The sequence below is a fragment of the Heterodontus francisci genome, chromosome 24, assembly GCF_036365525.1.
Source record: "Heterodontus francisci isolate sHetFra1 chromosome 24, sHetFra1.hap1, whole genome shotgun sequence".
Taxonomy (NCBI): Eukaryota; Metazoa; Chordata; class Chondrichthyes; order Heterodontiformes; family Heterodontidae; genus Heterodontus; species Heterodontus francisci.
Genome location: NC_090394.1, coordinates 57,393,971 through 57,412,912, shown reverse-complemented (window position 1 = coordinate 57,412,912; position 18,942 = coordinate 57,393,971). Strand labels below are relative to the sequence as shown.

The 18,942-nt window shown below is 43.9% G+C and overlaps 1 protein-coding gene across 1 annotated transcript in view; it reads right to left on the bottom strand.

The window, feature by feature from the left end:
- shisa9a (shisa family member 9a) overlaps positions 1 to 18,942 on the bottom strand; it is a 298,455-nt gene that overhangs the window by 122,858 nt on the left and 156,655 nt on the right. The gene's annotated exons all lie outside the window — the stretch shown is intronic.

Below are 18,942 nucleotides of genomic sequence, written 5' to 3'. Positions count from 1 at the left end.
GAATTTCCTTGAGGCTGATCCCGCTATGCCGCCATTGGCTCGTTGCAAGTGTCGGGGAGACCAGGTTTGCACGTGTAAATGAGATTTCTGTCGCACTTCCGGTGGTTAAAGCAGGCAGGCGATGTCATGATTTTTTGTGGGGGCTTGAGTATTAGAGACTATATGGTATTTGGATGTGAAACTGAAAAGTAACTCAGTGTTTTGCGGAAAACACCTGACCTGGGGATTGTTTTAAGGTCAGATAGGCATATACTGCAGTAGTGAACAGAACTCTTTATTAAAGCTTGTTAAATCTTTGTTAAAGTTAAATCTGTGACTGCAAGTGTGATTCTTCAACCTGAGATGTGACATTGGCAATGAGGATATAACGAGAAATAACAGAGGTAATTCAGAGATATTTTGGATTGTGTCATGGCTTTTGCTGGAGCTGATTGTCTGAGCAGGTTGTCTTATGAGGAAAGGTTGGACAGACTGGGCTTGTTTTCACTGGAGTTTAGAAGAGTGAGGGGAGAATTGATTGAAGTATATAACATCCTGAACTGTCTTGACAAGGTGGATGTGGAAAAGATGTTTCTTCTTGTGGGTGAGTCCAGAACTAGAGGGCACTGTTTTAAAATTAGGGGTTGCCCTTTTAGGAGAAAGATGAGGAGAAAAAACTTTTCTCAGAGGGTGGTGCAACTTTGGAACTCTCTGCCTCAGAAGGTGGTGGAGGCAGGGGTCATTGAATAATTTTAAGGTGGAGGCAGATAGATTCTTGTTAGGCAAGGGAATCAAAGTTTATCAGGGGTAGATGGGAATGTGGAATTCGAGACTCAAACAGATTAGCCATGATCTTAATGAATGGCGGAGAAGGCTAGAGGGGCCGAATGGCCTACTTCTGCTCCTAAGTGATATGTTCGTTTGTTCGTATATGTCTGCAGCCCAGGGAATTGAGTCGTTTGATCCAGCAGGTGATGCCAGTTCCATCAGTATGAAATGGAAAGTGTGGCTGGAGGAGTTCGAATTGTATGCTGACAGTCACGGTTTGTTTTTGGATGGGGCAACGGAGGTTCAGAAAGCACAACGACGGGCCTTATTGATGCTCAACGTGGGTGCTTCAGTGAGGGAGACTTTCAAGACATTGCTGATATGGGTGAAAAGGCAGATTATGAGCGTGCAGTGAAAGCTTTGAAGGACCATTATGTGGTGACACCAAATGCCACATTCCAAAGGCATGTTTTCCATCAAATGAGATAAAAAGAATGGGAAACAGTAGCCCAATTTGTGACTTGTTTGAGGCAGGTGCAGATGGATGCAATTACGTTACAACAGATCTGAATAACTAGATAATGGATCAAGTGGTCCAACAGTGCAAGTCGGATAAGTTGAGGTGGAGGCTGCTGGAAAGAGGAGGTGACTTAATGTTGGATGACACTTTGAATACAGCAGCTGCATTGGAAGCAGTGGTTGCACAAGTTCACAGCGTGAAACTTGGTCCTATTTCCACCATCAGCATGACAAACTCAAGGCTAACCGAATGACACAATGGAATCCAAGTACACATAAGTATAAACTGCAAAAGTCTGAGAGAGAAGGTTTCAGGTGTAACAGCTTGGGGCACTATGGAAGAGATGATTGCTGCCCTGCCAAGGGAATGATATGCAGAAAATTGGGGGCAGAGACCAATTTGCCTAGAAGTGCAGAAGCAAAGCTGAACAGAAGTGGTAAGTCTGGCAAACCATGTAAAAGAAAGAGAGATGGAAGTAGTACAACTGTGAGATGAGTTGAAGAAGATGCAGTGAGTGAGGACACAAATAGCAATCATGGATATATGTTTTCTGTCAGTGGAAGCAACCATGAGAAAGTTCCAGTGATTGCTGGGGTGTTGAAGTGAGCATTATTGTAGATTCAGGCAGTAACAGTAATGTCATTAGCAGCGCACTGTGGGAGGAACTGAAGACAAAGAGAATCAAGTGCACATCTCAACAATGTGTCAAAAAGCTTTATCCTTACACATCTAAAACCCCACTACAAACTGTTGGATCCTTCACTGTGAGTGTGAGAGTTGGGGATCAGAGTGTGGAGGCAGATTTCGTGGTGATTAAGGAGGATGGTGAGCCTTTTCTGAGTATAGAAACAGGCCAAGCCTTGGCAGTGCTACACACTGGATTAAAAGTGAATTCTGTGAATTCCTATGTGGAGCTTCGAGAGGAGTTTGGACCAGTATTTCAAGGAACCCTCACAACATTTAAGAAGTATTTAGATGAGCACTTGAAATGCCATAGCATACAAGGCTACGGGCCAAGTGCTGGAAAATGGGATTAGAATAGATAGGCGTTTAATGGCCTGTGTGGACACGATGGGCCGAAGGGCCTGTTTCTGTGCTGTATGACTCTATGACTGTATGACTCTATTTAAGGGGAAGCTAGATAAACATGAGAGAGAAAGGAATAGAATGTTATGCTGATGGGAGTAGGTGGAAAGTGGTGGGAGGAGCCCCGCATGGAGCATAACACCAGCATGGACCAGTTGGGCTGAATGGCCTCTCTCTGTGCTGTACATTCTATGTAAGCATGGTGTTGGGTTCTTTAATTCTATCACTATACACAAAGGGTTAAAACCCAGCCTCCAGCACAGATATTATGGCCAGAAATGTCCTTAACGCTGCTTCTGCCTGTCACATCTCAGGCTGACAAATCACACTTGAAGTCACAGATTTAACTTAAACAAAGATTTAACAAGCTTTAATAAAGACTTCTGTTCACTACTGCAGCATATGCCTCTCTGACCTTACAACAACCCCCAGGAAAATGCATTGAGGTCAGAAATGTGAAGGTCCTTCCCTAATTAACAGCAAGACCTCATTATAATTTTTTTCTTGTGTTTCCCACCCGGCAGTCAGCTAAATTGATAGGCTGGCCAGTGGGAAAATTGATAGGCCATAGTTGAGGATCCTTTGGGATGATCCCCAGCAACGGGTGTGGCCTTGGGGCTGGGAAGAGAGAGGTCACTATGAGGGGTTGGGGCTGGTTGGAGGGAATTCTGCAACCATGGCAGGGGGAGCGAGAGCTACAATGAGCGATAGGGGAGGACTACCAAAGTCTTCCTTGAGGGGATGGGTGGAGCATTTCCTCCTCCTTCTGGCCCACAAGGAGTGCTGGGAAAGGCAGTTCCCTTCTTGAGATGGCAGCTCCCACCTCCCTTTTATTGCCGGGTTTTGTAAGCCCATGAAAACCCATGCAAAACTGTTAAATTCAAATCAGGCTCCCAATTGCACTGCCGGAGCCTAATTTAAATATGCTAATGAAGTATCCCCTCTCCATTCGGAATGCTCGTTCACATTTTACTGCGTGAAAATGGCGGCAGCTACAAATGGGTTCGGATTGCATTCCCCATTTTTTCATTTTGAACCCTTTCCATGACCCTCTCCCACTCATCGTGGAGGGGGTGGGGGAAGGGGTGGTTAATGTCGAGGCATAGGCTCCAAAGTTCCTGTGGGTCCACTCCACTAATGGAGCATGCCATCTTCCCATACCAGTAGGTGCAGACCCTCTACCAAATTGAAAGGACTGGGACATTTGCATAGCTACGGCAAGCATATTGTGTCTCCAAGGATGCTTCAGTGGTGCTACCCTAACACACTGGCTGTTCCAAGGATGAAAAGGAGGCCTGGTGTGCATCTGTTCCAAGGAAGCAAGCAGGCCTCTTGGAGAAGATAACCGATCCTCTCTGGGATTGATTACCTTATTCTAGTTAAGGTCTGAGGCCTCTTTAGGCCCTTGGCAGGGTTTGCATCAATTCTGAGCTGGAGTGCATTCTGCAGTGGCCTACTGAAGGTGGAATTCTACAAGTAACTCAGGACCTCCCCCAGATACAGCCTTTTGATGTTCTGAGGAGTGTGGGCAGAATAATCTAAAGCACCCTTGCAAAGGAAGCAGGAACCCTGGTGTAACAAGGTTTCATCTTAAATTCCGGCATTCCGAAACAGACTTCCACCCTCCCCAGCATCAGGAATTTCAGAGCCTTAGTTTTTGCAGCTTGATTGGGCTTGTGCTGCAGTTGTACTTACCTTCGCAGCTGAATCTTCTCACAGTTTCAACACATTTCTGACTATGTTCTGTTGATATTATCTAATCTTTTCCTGGCTAATTCTTTTACTATCATTGTGGTGTAAATGCTGGACTCTACAAGTACTTCTCCCCAGTACTGAAAAAGGTATATTACATGTACATGGAATTGCTCATAATTTCATCCCTTAAATTCACCTTCAATTATATTCTATCAATTTGTCCTTTTATAAATACAGAACGCACAATTCATAACAAAACAGAGTGCTGCAAATACAATATTCTTTTGAATTATAAGAGAGAGAAATAATTTGCACAGACAGCACCTTTCACATCCTTTTATAACCAATGAATGGTTTTGAAATGTAGGCCTGATTATAACTCCCCTTACCCGGTGGAAACCGAGCCAGGGTGGGGGAGGGGGTAGTTAAAATGAGGCCAGTCACTTAACCCCTCTGATCCTGTCATATCCCTATGCTAACCTGCCCACAGAAAGGCAGCAGGGTTCTTCTTTAAATATGCAGATTAGTTCCGATGTCATCTGGACCCGACAGCAATAGTAAATGGAGCGAGGAAGCAGTGATGGCATCCTCGTCTACCATATCTGCTGGGAACTGGAACGTGGGCGAGAAGAGGCCCAGACCAGGAGGATCAGGTGAGCCCCTTCAATCCTCACAAGGAAGCCTTGGTTCCCCCCCACCCCCCCCACCCTCCCCACACCCAATCATAGGCCCTCCCCCATCATCAACTGATGGTTGACTGGTCGCCAAACTCCCACTCCAGGAGTGGATCTAGCTGGATTCTTCTGAGACTCTGGGAGAATTTATGTAAATAAGTCCTGGCTATTAAGATCAGCTGGACCTCCAATCTCCCAGACTCTTCGCATTCCCTGCCTTCTTCAGAGATCGCATGCACCATTATCAGCCCCACTTTCAAACTGGGGCTGTTGTCACTGCTGTTATATCGTAAACGTGACAGCCAATTTGCAAACAGCTAGATCCCACAAACAGTGAATGGGAAAAATGGCCAGTCAATCTGGTTTTAGTGGTGATGGTTTAGGAGTAAGTTGTCAAGAGTTCCACAACCTTCTTACTCAAAGGCAAAATTGCTACGGTTGAAGTTGTACTAATCCACCGTGAGGCTTAATCTGCTAGCATTCAGGGAGATGAATCCAGATTTCAGACCAGGCTTTTATTGGACAGTTTAGGCTTCAATATTTAAATTACTGGGTAATCCTAGTAATTAATTTTGTGTTTCTACAACTGACCTAAGTTACACTTGCATGCACAATATTGTTTGTGTGCTGCAGTATCAAACACAACTAAGTCCTAATGTATGAGTTTAAACATGTCTAACCTTTTATAGTGAAACCCTATTATCAGTGACTCCTAAAATAAATCTCCCTTTTATTTATTCAACGCTTTGGTGGATTTTGTTGCTGATCAGGGTTTCGGTAATGGAAAGTGCAATATTTTTCAAGTTTTGAGCCTGGTGTCAGCATCTAGCACTCAGAGTTTAGGTGTAGCACAAATGGTTACAGAGTACTGCTCTCTCTACAGAGCCCCAGCCATGTAACACAGCCCCATTTGCAAGAGAGCAGCCACAACTGCATCAGTGCAATCATGGATGATAGCAGGAAAGCACTTCTTCACACAAAGGGTACTGGAACTCTAGAACTCTGTCCTCCAAAAAGCTGTTCAGACTGGGGGTTAATTGCAAATTTCAAAACTAAGATTGATTTTTTTATTTGGTGAGAGTATTAATAGTTATGGAACCAAGGTGGCTGGATAGAGTTAAGATACATAGCAGCAGGAAACAGCGGCGTAATGATAATGTTACTGGACTAGCAATCCCACAATGGCAGCTGATGGAATTTATATTCAATTAATAAATCTGGAATCAAAAGCTACTCTAAATAATTAAACTACTAGACTGTCCTTTAGGAAGAAAATCTGCTGTCCTTACCCAGTCTGGCCTACATGTAACTCCAGACTCACAGCAATGAGGTTGACTCTTAACTGCCCTCTGAAATGACCTAGCAAGACACTCAGTTGTATTAAACCGCTACAGTTGGGAAAGAATAGGACTGGACAGATGACACGGCATCGAGCAAGACACCAGAAATGACAAAGGTACACCCTGCCCAGTGTCCTCTTCACTAACATCTGGGGATTTGTGCCAAAGTTGGGAGAGCTCTCCCATGGACTAGTCAAGCAACAGCCTGACATAGTCATAGTTACTGAAGCATACCTTACAGAAAATGTCCCAGACTCCTCCATCACCATTCTTGGGCATGTCCTGTATCATTGGCAGGACAGACCCACCAGAGGTGGTGGCACAGTGGTAGACATTAAGGAGGGAGTGGCCCTGGGAGTCCTCTGCATTGATTCCGGACCCCATGAGGTCTCTTAACATCAGGCCAAACTTGGGCAAGGAAATCTGCTGATTACCACCTAGCATGCACACCGCCCACCAACCACCCCCCCCCCCACCCCCCCACCCTCAGCTGATGAATCAGTACTCCACTATGTTGAACATCACTTGGAAGAAGCACTGAGGGGAACAAAGGCTCAGAATTTACTCTGGGTGGGTGAATTCAATGCCCATCACCAAGTGTGGCTTGATAGCACCACTAGTCACCGAGTCGGCACAATTCTGAAGGACAGATCTGCCAGACTAGGCCTGCTGCAAGTGGTGAGGAAACCAATAAGAGAGAAATACCTACTTGACCTCACCGTCACTAATCTACCTGCCACAGATGCATCTGTCCATGACAGTATTGATTGGCGTGACCACAGCACAGTCTTTATGGAGCCACCCATCTTCACACTGAGGACACCCTCCATCATGTGGTGTGGCACTACCACTGTGCTAAATGGGATAGATTCAGAACCGATCTAACAACTCAAAACTGAGCATCCATGAGGTGCTGTTGGCCATCAACAGCAGCAGAATTGTATTCAATCACAATCTGTAACCTCATGGCCTGGCATATCTCACACTCTACCATCACCATCAAGCCAGGGAATCAAATCTGCTTTAATGAAGAATGCAAGAGGGTATGCCTGGAGGAGCACCATGCAGACCTAAAAATGAGGTGTCTACCAGTTGAAGCTACAACACAGGACTACATGCATGCTAAACAGCAGAAGCAGCATGACATAGACAGAGAAAGGCAATCCCGCAACCCTGTCACATCCAGTCATGAATGGTGGTGGATAATGAAACAATTAACCAGGGGAGGAGGGTCCACAAACCTCCCTATCTTCAATGATGGCAGAGCTCAGCAGCTCTATGCAAAAGACAAGGCTAAAGCATTTGCAACCATCTTCAGCCAGAAGCGCCGAGTGTTTGATCCATCTCGGCCTCCTCTTGAGGTCCCCACCATCACTGATGCCAGTCTTCAGCCTATTCAATTTACTCCACATGATATTAAGAAATGGCTGAAGACAATGGATGCAGCAAAGGCAATGGGCCCCAATAACGTTCTGAATGTAGTACTGAAGATTTGTGCTCCAGAACTGGTCACCCCCCCTAGCCAAGCTGTTCCAGTACAGCTACAACACTGGCATCTACCCAACAATGTGGAAACTTGCATTATTGTGGTATTATTGGCCACAAAAGCAGGGCAAATCAAATCTGGCCAATTCTCATCCCATCAGTCTACTCTCAATCATCAGCAAAGTGGTGGAAGGTGTCGTTGACAGTGCTATCAAGCAGCACTCACACAGCAATAACCTGCTCACTGATGTTAAGTTTGGGTTCCGCCAGGGCACTCTACTCCAGACCTCATTACAGCCTTGGTCCACACATGGACAAAAGAGCTGAAATGCAGAGACGAGGTAAGAGTGATTGCCTTTGACATCAAGGCGCATTTGACTGAATGTGGCTTCAAGGAGCCCTAGCAAAATTGAAGTCAACAGGAATCAGGGAGAAACTCTCCATTGGTTAAAGTCATACCTAACACAAAGGAAGATGGTTGTGGTTGTTGGAGGCCAAGCTGCTTCATCATTGCTTCAGCCTTGCTTCCATCATAAAGGTCAAAAGTGGTATGTTCACTGATGATTGCACAGTGTTCAGTACCATTCACAACTCCTCAGATACAGAAGCAATCCAAGCTTGCATGTAATAAGACCTGGGCAACATTAGGATTGGGCTAATAAGTGGCAAGTAACATTCACGCTGGGCAATGACCATCTCCAACAAGAGAAACTCTAACCATCTCCCCTTGACTTTCAATGGCAGTACCATTACTGAATCCCCCACCATCAATGTTCTGGGGATTACCAGAAACTGAACTGTACCAGCCAACTGTGGCTACAAGAGCAGGTCAGAGGCTAGGAATTCTGCAGCGAGTAACTCACATCCTGACTCCCCAAAATCTGTCAACTATCCATAAGGCATAAGTCAGGAGTGTGATGGAACATTCTCCACTTGCCTGAATGAGCACAACTCCAACAACACTTAAGCAGCTCGAAACCATTCGGGACACAGCAGCCTGCTTGACGGGCACACCATCCCACCACCTTAAACATTCACTCCCTCCACCACCAGCACAGAATGGCTGCAGTGTGTACCACACACAAGATGCATTGCAGCAACTCACCAAGGCTCCTTCGACGGCAACTGCCAAACCCGCGAACTCTACTACCTATAAGGAGAAGGGCAGCAGACCTTTGGGAACACCACCACCTGCAAGTTCCCATCCAAGTCACATACCATCCTGAGTTGGAACTATATCGCTGTTCCTTCATTGCCACTGGGTCAAAATGCTGGAACTCCCTAACAGCACTTGGATGTAGCTACACCACGTGGACTGTGGAAGTTCAAGAAAGCGGCTCACCACCACCTTCTCAAGGGCAATAAGGGATGGGCAACAAGAGCTGGCCTAGCCAGCGATGCTCACATCCCAGGAATGAATTAAAAAAGACCCGATCTAGTTGAATATACGAACATACGAATTAGGAGCAGGAGTAGGTCACTCGACCCCTCAAATCTGCTTCGCCATTCAATAAGTTAATGGCTAAACTGATTACTTCACATTCCCGTCTACCCCCGATAACCTTTCACCCCCTTGCTTATCAAGAATATACGAATGGCAGTATAGGCTTGAGGGGCTGAATGGCTTACTCCTGTTCCTTTGTAATGTTTTCTATTTCTTGTAACAGTGTGAAAATGACAATTTGTGGCAAATCTTGGTCAGTTTTATGAAATGGGACACCGGAAATTCAGATAGATAATTGTTGGCATGGCAGCTATGCTGGGGGTGGGATGAGGAGTTGGCGGTAGGAAGGAAAAGGACCTAAGTGAAGTTTGTATGTATGTTTTTTTTTAAATAGGGCATGCCTTCAGCGCCCATTCCAAACTTCTCCTGAGAAACTGGAGCACTGCTTAGATGGTCTAGTTGGTTTATGAGGATGCTTCCTAATTTACATAAATTTGCATTCAGCATGAGCTTTGTGTACAGGCCCTCACATCCCTTTGTACTAGCCAGCTCCATTGGGTTGTGCAGAACCTATTGGTCATCCTGAAGGCCTCGTGCCTCTTATACCTGATAACATGAAGAGCAGGCACTTCAGCAAATTGGGTGGCCACCAACACATTGTTGACTCTTACATAATTGGCATTTTTTCCAAGCAGGCAGAAAATTAAATGGTCAACCTCTTATAATGGTATTTTGTGCCTGGATAGTGTATTTCTCTGTGTGTTTGTTAGAGAATCTTCAGTCACCACAATCGCATAGTTCTTGACCATCTGCTACAGAACCTCCAGTCAATTGCATCTTGCCATTCCAGTCATGTATTTCACATGTCCTTATGTTCTGCTACTTCAAAAATACATCAGTGTCATCAGTTAATACCAGGAAAACTCCTTGCATTGTAACCGGAGCACGAAGTTGCACATTTCAAACCAAAACAAGAAAGGCTGACAGACTTGGCAGGCGTTAACAACATAATCCAAGGTCTGCCCTTATTGAATGTTCGTTCACGAGAATTTTGATATCTTTCATTAAATCATATGTCTGAGACATGAGACAACTCAATTGTGCATTATGGAAATTATAATTTAACAGGCTGATGTTTAAATCCAAATGTGTTTGACAACGTACCTATAACTGTCATTAAAAATACATGAGACATGAAAAATCATAGGAAATGCCTGTTTTTCCCTGAATTTAGCAAACTGGTATATAAATTGTGGGAAAATGCAGTTTTGAAATATGCAGTTTCTGAGCATATCATAAAAACAGCAACGATTCTGACACTTGCTGGAATCATGTTCCCAGAATTTGCTGGAGCGAGGCATCTCACACTGTGCACCGTCAATTGGATTTTCTTCCTCGCCCTTCAGTTCCAATTAGTTCTGTGCTCCTAACTGCTGGAAATGCAAGGTCAACAGGCCATTTGGGACCTCCTCAGCATCAGACCCAATGGTCTATCTCTTTAACCAGTGAAGTTTAAGAATAGAGAAAGAAACAGAGGGAATGACAAAGACAGAAATAGGGTGAGTCAAATTAGAAAGAATGGATTAAGCGAGAGGGAAAATAGAGACAGAATGGAAGAGAATACTGTAAATTTAAATTTAAAAATCTTCCAGGAGCAATTTACCAACTACAGGAAACTTCACTGTTTCAAGTTTTTGGGCCTCCAAGGTTGAGTTTCTTTGTCAGGAATATAAATTATGTCATTGCAATTGTCCTTACGACATGAAATACCAACCCTAAATGTCTGCAGTGAGATTAGTTCGCATTTATGGCATAAATCCACCAATCTCAACACTCACGGGGAGGAGGATAATGAGTTCCGGTCTTTGCAACACTTATGGTGGAGCAGGTCATCCCAAAATTTGTGGTGATTCGCAACTCTTGGGGTATCTCTTCCGCACCAAAAATTGTTAGTTTTTAATGCACTAATAATGGCGTGCGCCATGGACTTGCCATGATTTTTCCAGCAGTTTCTGGGCCATTAGTTGTTTAGTGCTCTTAAATGGCTAACAAATGGTTAACAAGCCATTTAACCTGTATAAAGTTTATTCCTCTTTTTGATAGTTTTTGATGGCAACAAAGAAAACCCTGATTTAATGACAAGCCTGTGTAATACAGCAATGCAAGGACAGGTTTTTTTGGTGGGATATAAGAGCTTCCAAGAATAGCAATTAGCCACTGCTGTTATACCTGAATAGTCATTCACATTGGTGTGGCAATAATGAGCTTTTTTTTAAATTCCAGACTCTCTAGAATATCCAGTTAAAGAATAATTAAAGCAATACAAGCTAGACCTTGGTGTGTAATTGCACCACTGTGCATACTCCCATCAGGGGCCATCAGTTAACAGAATGCTGCTATCCTACATATCAGAGTCAACTTTATTACAAAGATTTGAAGGACCTGTTTGGGGGTCCATAAGAAGTTCCATGACTTAAAAATTTTAGTTGTCATCTTCTATCACCAATCATTCAGGGCTCCAGGTTCAGCACATTTAAGGTGTGCTGCAATTGTGAGGAAGCAGTTTCCATATTTTTCTTCATACACTGGGCAACTTGCATAGTCATGGAATACTCCAGGTACAGCTCTTCCACCCTGGCTGTAGCTTACACCAGAACATTAAGTGGGAAACAGGAGTCCTGGACAATGCCAACAAGACCTCAGGTTGTGTTGGATACCAACAGCCAGAAGGACCAAGTCCTTTAGATTATCTGGGCTGGTTAACAAAATCATTGCATATTTGCCTGCTTTCATTTTAGCATGTTCCCAGAACTCCCACAGGACCTCCAGTCTTTGCAGGTCTCAGGGCAGGCCTTGTACTAGGTATTGTCAGGCCTCCCTAAACTCAGGCGCCTGACAGTGATTTTGATGAAGAAACACCAGATGAGGCACCAAGCACGAATAATTCTCACTGGTGAGGAGCTAGTGGGTAGAGGGCAGAGATATGGATAATAAGCAGGGCGGAGTGTCCATTTTCACTGCCATTTTCCACAAAAAATGGTGACGTGAACAAGTGGCAACAGCGAGTCGCAGTGGGTATCTCAGACACAGTTGGAGCTTCTCTCAAGAATGCCTCACTGCCCTGTGGAGATGTTGATCTCCAAACTCCAAAAAGCTGCCCTTTAGAGAATGGTTACAATTACCCATGACAGAAATTCTGAACCTCATAATTGCACACTCTTCAATGTTCACACAGATCAGTGAAATTCCTAAAGGCCACCACCAGTAACATGCATGAAGTAGCACAGGAGCAGCCAGTTGGCATTCACGCCAGCAGCATATCAGCAGTGACGATAGATACCAACCCTGAAAGTATTAATCTCAGATAATATACATGGTACCAATACGCATGCTTCAGGGTTCATCCCAAACATAAACAGCAGGACCTGAACATTGGCATTACATTTTTACCTCACCGGTATACCATTTTCACCCAGTCCACTTTGTGTTGAATTTAAATGCTGGTTTCCACGCAGTGAGAGTTGGGCATGTGCATGAAGATTCTGAGGCCTGTTTCTGAATTAGGTGCAACAGGAACACAGATTAAGTTTTCATGGGATCAGAGTCCTCAGGCGATTAAAGAGTTGCTCTTTTATTCCCATTCACTGAGATAACTATGGGATTCAATGAAAGCTGCTGAGCAGTTCAGACAATAGGCCTCTTCTACCGCAGGTAACATATAGATACGTATTTTTAAAATGAATATTTATCATAAAGTTGCATTCACTCATTTCTCCCATAGTATAGATTATTTTAGTAAGGTGGAGTCATTTAGATTAGAGTTTTAGAACATTACAGCACAGTACAGGCCCTTCGGCCCTCGATGTTGCACCGACCTGTGAAACCATCTGACCTACACTATTCCATTTTCATCCATATGTCTATCCAATGACCACTTAAATGCCCTTTAAGTTGGCGAGTCTACTATTGCTGCAGGCAGGGCGTTCCACGCCCCTACTACTCTCTGAGTAGTTTCAGTTGTTTACATAAGAAGTGTTTTACAACACTGGGCTAATTTCTAGTCTATTTGTACAGTGATAAAATAAGTTTATATTGTATAGAATTACATAGAATATACAGCAAAGAAACAGACCATCTCTCCATCTTGCCATCTTTCTTCATCTAAATCTATCAGCATAATCCTCTATTCCCTCCTCACTCATATGGTTATCGAGCTTCCCCTTAAATGGATTTATACTATTCACCTACCTAGGCTGAACTATCACCAATAACCTGTCTCTCGATGCAGAAATCAACAAGCGCATGGGAAAGGCTTCCACTGCTATGTCCAGACTGGCCAAGAGACTGTGGGAAAATGGCGCACTGACACGGAACACAAAAGTCCGAGTGTATCAAGCCTGTGTCCTCAGTACCTTGCTCTACGGCAGAGAGGCCTGGACAGCGTATGTCAGCCAAGAGCGACGTCTCAATTCATTCCACCTTCGCTGCCTCCGCAGAAACCTTGGCATCAGGTGGCAGGACCGCATCTCCAACACAGAAGTCCTCGAGGCAGTCAACATCCCCAGCTTATACACACTACTGAGTCAGCGGCGCTTAAGATGGCTTGGCCATGTGAGCCGCATGGAAGATGGCAGGATCCCCAAAGACACATTGTACAGCGAGCTCGCCACTGATATCAGACCTACTGGCCGTCCATGTCTCCGCTTTAAACACGTCTGCAAACGCAACATGAAGTCCTGTGACATTGATCACAAGTCGTGGAGTCAGTTGCCAGTGATCGCCAGAGCTGGCGGGCAGCCATAAAGGCGGGGCTAAAGTGTGGCGAGTCGAAGAGACTTAGCAGTTAGCAGGAAAAAAGACAGAAGTGCAAGGGAAGAGCCAACTGTGTAACAGCCCCGACAACCAATTTTTTCTGCAGCACCTGTGGAAGAGTCTGTCACTCTAGAATTGGCCTTTATAGCCACTCCAGGCGCTGCTCCACAAACCACTGACCACCTCCAGGCGCTTACCCATTGTCTCCCGAGACAAGGAGGCCAAAGAGACTATTCACTCCACTACTCCCTGTGGTAGTGAGTTCCATATTCGCATCATTGATTAAAAAAGTTCTTCTGAATTTCTTATCTGATTTCTTGGTGACTATCTTATATTGATAGCTCTAGTTTTGCTCTTCCCCACAAGTGGAAACACTCTCTGGGCAGGATTTTCAAATGCCGGCAGGTTCAGGACTGGGTGTGGATATGGTTTGAAAATCGTGGTCTCCGCTATAGTCAGCAATTTTTAATATGAGGGTTGGGAGGGGAAGCGAACAGGGAACCCGCACACCTCCAATTAAGGGCCCATTAAGCTCATGGAGGAGCTGGTTAAGGAGCCGGAGGTCCACACTGTAATTTTCAATGGCGATTCCAACGAGCCCGACCAGTTTGCTGCACAATAGTGTGCAGCTGTCAGGCTCACAGTGGGCAGGGGAAAACTTGATTGTTGGAAGATGAAATGTTTAGGGCCCACAGGGATCTTGCACCAAGCCAAGTGCAGGACATTTTGTTTTTAATTTTGGAAGCGCTGCCTCACCTCTTTATGCTGCTGGCCTCACCATGGAGCTGCCTGCTCTCATCGGCAAGGAAGCAGCAGGTCCCATCATGGCTGCCACCTGCCTTTGCTGCTCATACTCTGCAGGCTGCTCCTGCCTCCTGCAGACACTCGGCCTCACTAATTGGACACTGAGCTTGCCTTCTGCCCAATTAGGGCATTTACATTTAATGATCGCATCACATTATCGATGCAGCTGAGGCACGGGGCAGGACCCGGAAATCATCTGGGCATCAGGTTCCCAACTCCGTTTTGAAAATGCACTCCCTTGGGTCTACTCCATCAAAACCTTTCCTCACTTTAAAGTCTTCTATTAGGCACTCCTCAGCCTTCTCTTTTCAAGAGAAAGAAAGATCTAGGCTGCTTATCCTTTCCCGATAGGTATATCCTTACAGTTTTAGTATCATACTTGTAAATCTATTATGCACTCTTTCCAGTACCTCTATATCCTTCTTATAATATGGAGACCAGAACTGTACACTGTACTCCCAGTGTGGTGTAACCAAGGTTCAATACAAGTTTAGAATAACTTGCCTTATTAATCTGTGCTGCTACATTTAGTGATTTGTGTATTTGTCCCTTTGCTTCTCTACCCTATGTAGATTCTTATTTTTCAAAAAAATGTCCTTAAAAAATCCTTATTTTTCTTACCAAGCTCACTTGCTATGTCACCTCCAGTTGCACTCTGCAAAGCAGGAAGGGGAAATTTTTAAGGTGTCACCTCTGTGGTGCTGACCCTAATGCATTGCTTTCCATGTTGTGTACCTGCTGCACCAACCGTTTAGCACAGTTATCCACCATTAAGAGAAAACTTTTCACTCAACAGTTCTCCGACACATGGCTGGCTCTGCTTTGTCGATATGATCCGCATTATGTACAACTGCCTGTGAACATCATATCAGTTAAAGATACATTCTGTTACAAACCCGTGGCCCAAGCAGTTTAAACCATCAGATGCATTTGACCTTCAAAGTTGATACTGCCAATATTCCGCTGTTACTCTGGTTTACTGGCCAGACCAAAACAAAGTTGCAAATTTGTTGAGTCAACCGGTTGTCAACCTCCTTCCTTCTGTGGTTCGCAACAACACGTTTTGAATAAATACGAGACACTTGATAGTGCAGCATACACAACAAGACTTTAATCGTACAGCATAGCTGATCAATCATGTTGGAACAAAAGAGTAGTTTTGGGTTTCTTTCTCCGTCCAACTCTCCCAATATCCTGCAAAAACCCACCCTTGCATATCCCAGTTTGACTACTTCAGAGATACATTGCACAGATAAGATTTCATGATTTATTGGTTCTCTGATCCTCTTAAGAACTGTTTATTGACAGCTTATTTACCTAAATTGTCACAGACATCCACTTTATACTATGTTTAATCGATCCTAATGCCTATGTTCATTGCACTAGGCACCAAAGTAATCACTCATGGTCTATGGCCCTGTTACCTATTTCCTTACACAGACATTCCTTGTAGGTGATAATCAGAAATCTGGAGCTGAACAAAATCCATCATTCCTACTCATAGGCACCCAGGTGATTTCCTGTCTATCCTTAGAAAGCCAGTATAGTTGTAGCCAGTTATATGACCAGTTATAGTTCTACAGGTCAGTTTGATTATTAACTGTTAACTCTCCAGCATGTCCAACATTATTTACTCACCTGGAAAGAATCAAGTATGTATCTTCTTTCTGTAAAGCAGGAATGCAAGCTTTCTTTGATTCAATATTTTATGCATCCTTCCTATTTGCAACAGCCATTACCTCAAAACCGTATGCTTAGGCTATTAACAGTTAGTAGTGAAGAGTAAACATCTGCGAATGGGAGCAGCTGGAAGAGATCATTGCATCATGGTTCAGCCTAAGACCTAAAGAAGCACGTCGCTGATTATTAGAATTTCTCAAATAAAAACAAAGTACTGGAAATACTCAGCAGACCCGAAGAGTCATATCCGACTGAAAACATCAACTCTATTCCTCTCTCTACAGATGCTGCCAGATCTGCTGAGTATTTCAGATTTCCAACATCCGCAGTATTTTTCTTTTATTATTAGAACTTCTCATTTGTCTCAATGCCATTGAAATTGGAGGAGAATGCCAATAGTTTAATTCATTTTGAAAGTGGTGTCGATTAATTTAGGCCCACAAGCCAGCATGTGGTAGGGACACAGTGCAGCGTTACCAACACAGAGCTGTAATGATCGGATGCCAAGTCACACCGTAAGGTCACAACAGCAACATGACTGCCTCTGGCTCATTGTCCTTTACACGTGTACTTTATAGATGTCTCTCAAACAATCCCCTTTTTGTTTCGTTGGAAGCAAACATTGAAAGAATAAGGTTACATGTCCATGTGATTCCTGAAAAAAGCTTCTTTTAAATAAACAGTTAGCTGCCTCAAGGATTGCTCAGCACAGTAAATCAAAACTCTTCAATTTAATATAAATTATTTTGATTTTATTCTATTAGTGAATTAACAATCCACATTAACAGAGATATACAGTACAACCATCCTTTCAGTTATATTCCCAATCAGATAACAATGAATGAAGCCAGGCTTTTTTTCTCCTTTCCCTCTAACTGCAAAATCCCTGCAACATTTTCTCTCCTGACTCTTACAGCCTGTTTACTAGCAAAAGATAATTAATGTGCTACCATGGTTACCAGAAGCCAATAGTAAATTGTAAACACCTTTCCAACAGTCATGCACAGATGTACTGGAGGCCACTGAAGCAATGAGCATCTGCCTGGATCCACATTAGCACATATGCAGCCAACTATCTGCAGGTCAAGGAACCCCCTGTCAGTCATGAGCTCCCAAAGATCTCTGAACTGCCAGCAAGATGCAGCCCTCTATTGTAAGGCAATTCCAACAATAAATGTGTAGCCCAAGCACACTTGGAGCATCTGCCAGTCAGAGTGAGTGATGTACGGGCTGCACGGGGAAATAGAGGAATTGCAGGAAATATGAAACTCCCTTCCTGCAGACCAACTCCACCCCCCACCACCCACCCCCCCCCCCCCCCCCACCACTTCCACCCATTCCAACCAGGGCTACCAACTGCGCTGACGGGCCTACATTCCACAATACCAAGAGAGCTATTGGTGCAGCATCTCACTCCTCTCTCTACAAGCCCCAGAAGTATACTATCTGTATAGGTCACATCTGAGAGCATGCAAACTTCTTACATAAAAGTACTAATTTTAAAAAGTTATACAATGGAAGGACTAAACCTAACTGAGGCAATAAGGCTAATGGTGAAAAGTGGAACCAATTCATTTTCAATATCTTTTATTTGGACACATATTCAGATGGAAATGGGAGCAACTTTTGTCTTCAACCTCTGGGCATAGAATGGCACCTGGGTGCCAAACAGAGGCAAGAATCAGATGGGGCACATTGTATGACAGTGACAGAGCCCCACCTGAGCCCTCTTCAATTATGGAATGAAAATCAAACAGGTTCCACTGCAGGTATGTGACACACCCAATTTTACTCTGCTTTGTGCCAAACGGCAAATTCAAAATATCTACCCTGTTATTTCTCTTGTGTGTTTTTTTTTAAATTGAGAAAATACCTGTTTACTATCACTACATATCTTCCCTGAACAGATGAGACTGGAGAACAGGCAATTACACAGTTGATCTTGTGAGTGGCAAAGTCACCGTGAAATCTCAAGGTCTTTCCTGGAAGTAAAATAAACAAAGCACCAACTGTTTCCACACGTATTCTGATTAGACAAAAAGGTGTAAAGACGATTTGCTTAAAATAAAACTAAAGATATGTTTATTTCTTTTTTTGTTAATGGAAATTATTGTTAACACATGTTATGAAAGTGCTTCCATTTTAAAATATTTTTTGAGAACTCGTGTTTTAGAATTGTAGAGGTGGATTCATTGGAGGACTGAAATGATTCCATAGATGCTGAACTTTTTTTTTTACAAAGGTCACCAAAAGGACTTTGGGACTTGAGCTTTCTGTTTAAAAACAACTTACCGGAAGTCACATGTCTTCAGCTAAGTAAACAGCAGAAGCCTTGATGACTAGAGGGAGTTGCTTACAGAGAAGTGACATGTCAAGATTTATGGTGGTCAAGAGTTGGTTTCATTTTGCACATTGTTTTGAGTCAGTTGGGGATCAGCCTGCTAAAAGAGAAGACCAGTTCATCCTTTCCCCACCTCTCTGAGAAACCTTGTGAATCCAGTGTGTGATAGCTGAAACCCCTGATGCTGCATTTCTCCTGAAAAGCCTGCCAGACTAATTCGCAACACCGGCTGAAAAGAACTGCTCCAGAAAGATCCCAGTTATAGCCATCTATGCATATTTGGGAAAGGAGAATAAAGGGACAACTGATACCAT